The sequence below is a fragment of the Lactuca sativa genome, chromosome 3, assembly GCF_002870075.4.
Source record: "Lactuca sativa cultivar Salinas chromosome 3, Lsat_Salinas_v11, whole genome shotgun sequence".
Lineage (NCBI taxonomy): Eukaryota > Viridiplantae > Streptophyta > Magnoliopsida > Asterales > Asteraceae > Lactuca > Lactuca sativa.
Window position 1 is genome coordinate 219,716,890 of NC_056625.2, and position 7,541 is coordinate 219,724,430.

The window sequence follows — 7,541 nt, forward strand, 5'->3', positions numbered from 1 at the left end:
TTTAGCCGTGAATCGGTGAGTCAAGGGAGGACTTGGTGAGTTGAGTGCGAGGGGACTCAGAGTTGTGGGACTCGGCGAGTCTCGGTGTGACTCGACGAGTTGAGTCACGGATTGGGGAAATTCTGAGCATGGGGACTCGACGAGTCATTGGGTTGACTCGGCGAGTAGAGTCAGTCAGGAGGTTGACTTTGACTTTGATTTTGACCAAGGGTTGACCAGTTGACTTCTAGGGGCATTTTGGTAATTGTTGGCATTTGTTTTGAGTTCAGTGTTGGTGTTGGCTAGTGGTGGAGATCGTGTCAGTGGTTGGAGCATCTTGGTCTTATCTTTTGGTCGGCAGTTGCGAGGTGAGTTATCCTCACTATATCGACAGGGTCTACGGCACCAAGGTCGGCCCTTTATCGGATTGTGATCCGGGTATCGTTGTTATGTTATTTATTTGCTATGTTTGCATCCTGGTAGTTAGGATGGTATATGCTAGTGACCGGTTAGGTTGGTATCCTGGTTAGGATGATGTTATGCTATGTGATCTGCTATATCGGTTTGATTGGATGTGAATTATTATATGATTGAATGTTTATGTGCACATGGTTGTTGGACTGGGGTTGGGTTGAGGCGGGTCCTGCTTTGTGCTGTAGGCCAACATACCCAGGGCGGACCGGTTATCCCGAAGGCCCAGCGAGCGGTTCGGATAGGCTGTAGGCCCCAAGAGGGCGACCAGACGTGTCGAGGCTCGGAGAGTGGACCAGGCCGACTGAAGGCCCAGTGCGGGCGGACCAGGCATACTGTAGACTCAGAGAGTGGACCAGGTGGATTGAAGGCCCAGTACGGGCGGACCAATCACACTGTAGACTCGATGTATATTGCTAGACTCGGAGAGTGGACCTGGTGGACTGAAGGCCGGTGCGGCGGACCTATCACACAATAGACCTGAAGTGCATGGTTGTTCTGTGTTCTGTTATGATATGGCATGTTGTGCGTGTATGGTATATGTGGTTGGTATTTTGGGGGTATCTCACTAAGCTTTCGGGCTTACAATTGTGGTTTAATGTTTTTCAGTTTCTTCAGGAGACCGTGGCAAGGAAAAGGCGTGATCGTACCGCTCCTCATGATTGTGTTTTATGCTGTGGTTCTGGGAAGACTCTGATAATAATTGTATTGAAAACTTTTAATAACTTTATGAAAATGGGTTGTTTTCGAAAAGTTTAAATTGATTGAAATTTTTAGACCATTACAAGTTGGTATCAGAGCCTTGGTTTGAGTGAATTGGAGGAAAATTTGTGTTAATCCAGTCTCAAATCAAGGAGGGTTTTCAAAAGAGGATTTAAATTGGTTTTCAAAATGAGTAAAGGTGGACGCGGAGGTACGATCAGCCGGAGCCAGTAAGTAACCCCAAAATACCATACATGATATTTGTTTTTGAGCTATGATAGAACAGCATGCTAGTACTAGGCTAGGGATCTTCAGGATTTCATGATAATGTTGCCTAATTTATGATGTCTGCTAGCCTAGGGTTCTTCTGTGGGAGATTTCTGGTGTTCCTCTAGGAGCGAGGGTTGAGTGCTTGTTATGTATGTTTCTCTCTAGGGTGTTGTGGTAATACTTGATACAAATGTGGGTAGGTGTGGAAGGTAGTATGGGCCCGTACTACTGAAAGCACAGGACCCATATGTATATCAAAGAAACCCTGACCTCTAGGGTTGGGTTGGGGGTTGATTCCCGGGATAGTGGGAAGTATCTGAGATCTTGTGATGTTTTTCAGTATGGTGGTCACGAGGCATGCTGGGAGCAGATCCGGGTCAGGATCAGGAGCAGGAGAAGGTGGGTCAGTACCGCCCGAGGGTATTGGTCAGATGAGCACAGGCGAGTTGGATGCTAGGATTCGTGAGATCCTGCATGATGAGGTTGTTGCGTTGTTCCGGGCCGAGTTGCCGGAACGGTTTGGGTCGATCAAGACCGCCATGGTTGATTATTTTGATGAGCACTATGCAGCTCTCACAGAGACGGCTACCGCGGCGGCTACATCGGCTGTAACAGCGGCAGGGGGAGGAGCCGGTCGAGGTTTTCAGTATCGGGACTTCGATAAAATGAAGCCCCCTACCTTCGATGGAGTTCAGGACCCGATTGTTGCTATGAGATGGTTGTCAGACGTGGAGGGGTGTTTCTTCACGTGTTCATGCCCTGTTGATCAGAGGGTGAGGTGTGCTCTGAACCTGTTGAGGCTCGGGGTGAAGGATTGGTGGAGATTGACCACGGGGTCATATTCAGATGCGTAGAGGGCTGTGGTTTCTTGGGATCAGTTTCGGGAGATGTTTAGCACTCGTTTTGTTCCGCGGGTTGAGACAGAGAGGTTGGCTAAGGAGTTCCTGGAACAGAAGCAGGATTCGGAGTTGGTGACGGAGATCGCCAGGATGTTCACGGAGAGGGATATGTTTTGCCCTGAGTTCGCTTCAGAGCAGGCTCAGATGTCCCGATATCTGAGTATGCTCAAGAGGGATATTAGGCAGTTTGTGTGTACGCAGAGGTGCGAGACCTTCTTGGAGTTGCAGGAGGCCGCCAGGCGACGTGAGTTGGAGATTGAGTTGCAGTTGCGAGAGCTGAGGTAGGCTCCGGTGCAGTCGCAGCCGGCGCCAAAACGGTCCAAGACTGTTGATTCTAGATTGGGAGATCAGAGCAACCACACTTGTGGGAAGTATGGGAAGGGTCACACCGGAGTTTGTAGGTCCGGTGGTGCATGCCGTAAGTGCGGAAAGGAGGGGGACTATGCGAGGGATTGTCGACAGACAGCCCCGGTTCGGGATTTGAGGATTTGTTATCATTGCCATCAGGTTGGACACTTGAGGGTCAACTGTACACAGCTTGTTGCAGGACCGGTGCAGGCTCCAGCACCGGCCACATTGAGGATTATGGGTGGAGGTCAGGGTGGAGCGGAGCCCCCAAGGGCTCAGGGTCGTGTTTTTCAGCTTACAGCAGAGGAGGTTAGGGTAGTGCCGAATGCAGCTGCGGGTATGTTTCTTTCTTGATGTCTTGTGATCTTTTGATTATTATGGAGTATTGTATATCTGCTAGTCTCGTTGTGTGATTTTTGGTATTGTATCCGTTGTTCCTTGAGGGTTATGGTATGGTTATGGGTTTGGTGTTGGGAATTTCATTGGTTATCATCCATGAGGATTATTAGTGGGAAATCTGGCTTTTGGTCTGATGTCGGGTAGCATCTGTAGTCTGAGGAGTGGTTAGCTGAAGGTCGGGTTCCTTTCGAGCCTGAGATGATCAGTGTTGATATGTAATTTTGGGAAGGTTGCTCGTTCTAGCGAGAATCAGTTCGCGTGTAAGGGATTGTGTTATGCATAGTTGTTTCGGGAGGTCGATGATGGCGACCGATGGTTGATAGTCAGTGCTCTAAGTAGGGGAGAATTGGAGAATTCTCCGGAAAATCAATAAGCATGAGAGGTTGTTTAGCTGTTGGGATTCAATAGTGTTTCTGTCAGCCGAGCTTAGGCTGGTTTGATGCAAGTGTCAGACAGACGGGGCGAGATGTAGACCAAGGGTGATTGATTGTGGAAGGCCTGGGATCGGGCCGGGATTGAGTATATAGGATGGAGATAGAGTTTGGAACCCCTAGAGAGCTAGAACAGTATGCATGGGAGAGTTTCCTGGAGGGATAACTCGGGATGATTTATGCTAGTTGAGCGGTCTGGATAGACTGAAGGCCAGTGGGCGTACCAATCAGGACGAAGGCTCGGAGGATGGTCCAAACAGGCAGAAGGCCCTGGAAGGCGGTCCATACCTGCCGAAGGTTCTGAGAGTGGTCCAGATGGCCTGAAGGCCTGGTAAGGCGGTCCAGTCATGCTGAAGACTATGCATGTGTTGATAGATCGGTATGAGGAAATGGAATGAGTATGTCGCGATGTGATAGCATCAGAAGGTCTGGCCCCAGGAATTGATCGTGTTTAGTGGAAGGTAGTGCATGGACTCGAGAGTCCCTGCGAGCGGATTCAGAGCATGTATGGTGCAGGAGATAGCGGTTATGCTATAAGGGAATGGTGTAGTATTGGGTGAGCACCGTGGCACTTATGGTAGTGTCAAGGCAGCCAAGTGGATTTCCTTCGTAAGGAGAGGAAAACGAATGTAGCTCCGAGAGGGAGTGTAAGTTCACGGAAGTGAAAGCAATAGTGCGGAGTTATGATTGAGGGTGTTCCAATTATGGTTATTGAGCAGTGTGTTGTGGCGGTGGTATGGAATCACATCCGGGTTGGATGTCTGCTGAGGTTGCGGAAGGAATTCCGTGGGTGTAGAGCCAAGAGGCTCGGAAGGGATGCAGGGATTGAATCTTGTATTTCCACTCTGATTTTGATCAAGGGATTATGTATGTGGTGTAAATTCATCTTGGGGGATGTTTGGATGTGTCGTCAGTGTATCGGGTTTTCCCAACCCGAGGGGGGGGGGCTAGAGCCAGTCCAGCATGGGTATGAGATTGCAGAGGAGAACTCATGGGAGTTGCTCTGAAGCTGAAGGATGTGTCATCCTGTCAGCATGGAGTAGATAAAGTTGGTCTCAGATCGGGATTCCGGTGATTCAGGGTTATTTCTAGCTCGTATTGTAACAGCCCGAAACCTCAGGTATTATTAAATTATGTTTTTTGGGGTGATTTAAAGGGGGACTCGGCGAGTTGGAGCCTAGACTCGCCGAGTAGGATCGCAGACTTGGTCGCGGGATCGCGACGGGACTCGACGAGTCCAGGCATGGACTCGGCGAGTCGACGCTGTTCAGCAGAAACCCTAACCGTTCAGTTTGATCGTATATAACGCCTCTTAGGCCGTCATTTGCAGTCTTTTGATCGATTGAAAGGGACCCTATTTGTTGTGGACGGCTAGGGCAAGAGAGAAAGCTATTGGAACTTGGAGGAACTTGCTAGGCAAGAAGAAGAAGGAATTGGCCAAAGGAATATCAAGGGGGATCAAGTTCTGAGGTTTGGAGAACACAGAAGGAACGTTCTCAGGTAATATTCGGACCAAAATCTGTTATCTTGATGTGTCTATGAGTTTAGGGTTTATGAAACCCATTTAGGGATTAGATGGGTTGTTATGTTGTTACCCAAACGCTTTTACCCCCAGTAATGAGATGTTTAGATGTCCAGAGGGTCCCATGGTTGTATACCTTGGGGCCATACGTGATTCAGGAAGCAGTTACTCGTCTGCATGGCATGGACTCGCCGAGTTGTTCTTCAGACTCGGCGAGTAGCTTGAAGATGTACTGGGACTCGCCGAGTTGTTCTTCAGACTCGGCGAGTGGAGTCGGGGTGGCCCCGCGATTCTTCCAGGAGTAACTCGTCGGGTCGAGGTGGGTACTCGACGAGCAGATAAGGAATCTCAGAAAGTTGAAAGACGTCTAGACTCGCCGAGTCGCCATGGGACTCGCCGAGTCCAGTCGAGTTGACCGTTGACCAGAGTTGACCTAAGTCTGACTTCTTAGGGATAGTCACACTTAGCTGTTATGAGTGTTAATGAGTTATGTAATGTTATAGGAGGGTTGTAGCTCGTTGGTTGTGCGCGAGTGATTTCAGGAGTTGCTAGCTTTCAGCATTTTCGAGGTGAGTTTTCTCACTATACTGTACCCGGATGGGTTTGACTGTGTGACCGGAAGGTCGGATATGATATGTGATATGTATGCTATATGTGGTAAGTTAAGTGTTATATGGATGTGTATGCTATGTGTGGTAAGTTAAGTGTTATATGTGCTATGTATGATATGTGGGCCGGAAGGCAATATGTTATGGGCCGGAAGGCGATTATGTTATGGGCCGGAAGGCGTTGTACTGAGGACCAGAAGGTCAGGGCCTGGAAAGGCGTATGTGTGTAAGTGTATATTGGGGAACTCACTAAGCATTTATGCTTACAGTTGTGGTGTGTGTATGTATTTCAGGTACTAGCGAGGACCGTGGGAAGGCGCCGGCATGATCGATACACACTGAAGATTGTTTTAGGATCTTGGGAGTTGAATAATTGTATTGACTGAATAATTATACTTTTTATGCCTTGATTTTAATGGAAAATATTATGTTTTAAAAATGAAAAATTTGTTTGAAAATTTGAGTTGTTACAATTGGTATCAGAGCCTTGGTTTGAGGGATTCGGGTGCACCTTCGGGGGTAACTGAACTCAAACCGAGGATTTGAGGAAACTTTTCAAATAAAGGCATAAATTTTGTAAATGGTTTTGTAGTAAGCAAGAAAGAAGCAGTGTGTACGATCAGTCAGCGCCCGAACGGTAAAAGATCCCCAAAATACCTTACGATATTATATGATATGAATTGTTATGCATGCTAGAAGACTAGGTATTCATGATAGGACTAGAGTGGCCTGATTTGTGATGCCTTAGTCTAGGAAAGTTGCTTATATGAGATGCTTTGCTAGTATGCGGGTAAATAGAGCGTATCAGAAGTAGAGTACTCACTATCTGGAGTTTGGGGAGGAGGACTTGGGATGAACATTGATGCGGTGTGGTCGGTAGTATTGGGCCCGTACTACCGAGGACACCGGGTCAGTGGGAGGCCCAAGTAAGAATCCCTGGATATCTGGGTCTGAGTAGGGTTGCGTGTCGAGTATGATTACGCTCGGTAGAATCTCTGATAGTTTTATGTTGTATTTCAGAGATATCATGGTTAGACCGCGGCACGGGGCGAGTACGAGCGGTGTGAGTGACGAGGATATTCGTCAGATGATCCACGAGGAGGTGGCGGCGGCGATCCGGGCTGAGATCCCGGAGATGTTTGGGTCCATCAAGACCACTCTGATGGAGACGTTCGACGAGCGGTACGCCGCATTGACTGAGGCTGCAACCGCTGCAGCCACCGCAGCTGTGGCCGCTGCTAGACCATAGGGGGGTGATTCATTGCTGTTCCGAGAGTTCAGCAACACGAAGCCACCAGAGTTCGATGGGACGCAGGATCCGATTGCTGCGATGAGGTGGATCGCAGATATAGAGGGGTGCTTCTACACTTGCTCATGCCCGGAGCACCTGAGAGTACGGTTCGCTTTGAACCAGCTCCGTCTGGGAGCCAAGGACTGGTGGAAGTTCGTGACGGCGAACTTCACTTTAGCAGAGACTGCGGCGGTGACATGGGAGGGGTTCACTACCATGTTCAGGGATGAGTACGTTCCCCCGGTAGAGCGGGAACGATTGGTTCAGGAGTTCTTAACCCTCAAGCAGGGTACTGATTCGGTGGCGGTGATCACGCGGAAGTTCCACGAGAGGGCGATGTTTTGCCCTGAGCTAGTGGCCACAGAGCAGGCTCGGATGAGCCGGTACTTGGGTATTCTGAGGCGGGAGATCCGGGAGTTTGTGTCAAACTCCACCTATCATACTTTTACTGAGCTTCAGGCGAATGCCAGGAAGCGTGAGATCGAGTTAGAGACTCAGGCCAGGGAGGAGGCCGAGTCTCAGCAGGCAGACCGGCGACCGGCTCAGTCTCAGCCGGCAGCCAAGCGGATCAAGTCCGCCGATTCGAGGACGGGAGGTTCGAAGAACCGCACTTGCCTAAAG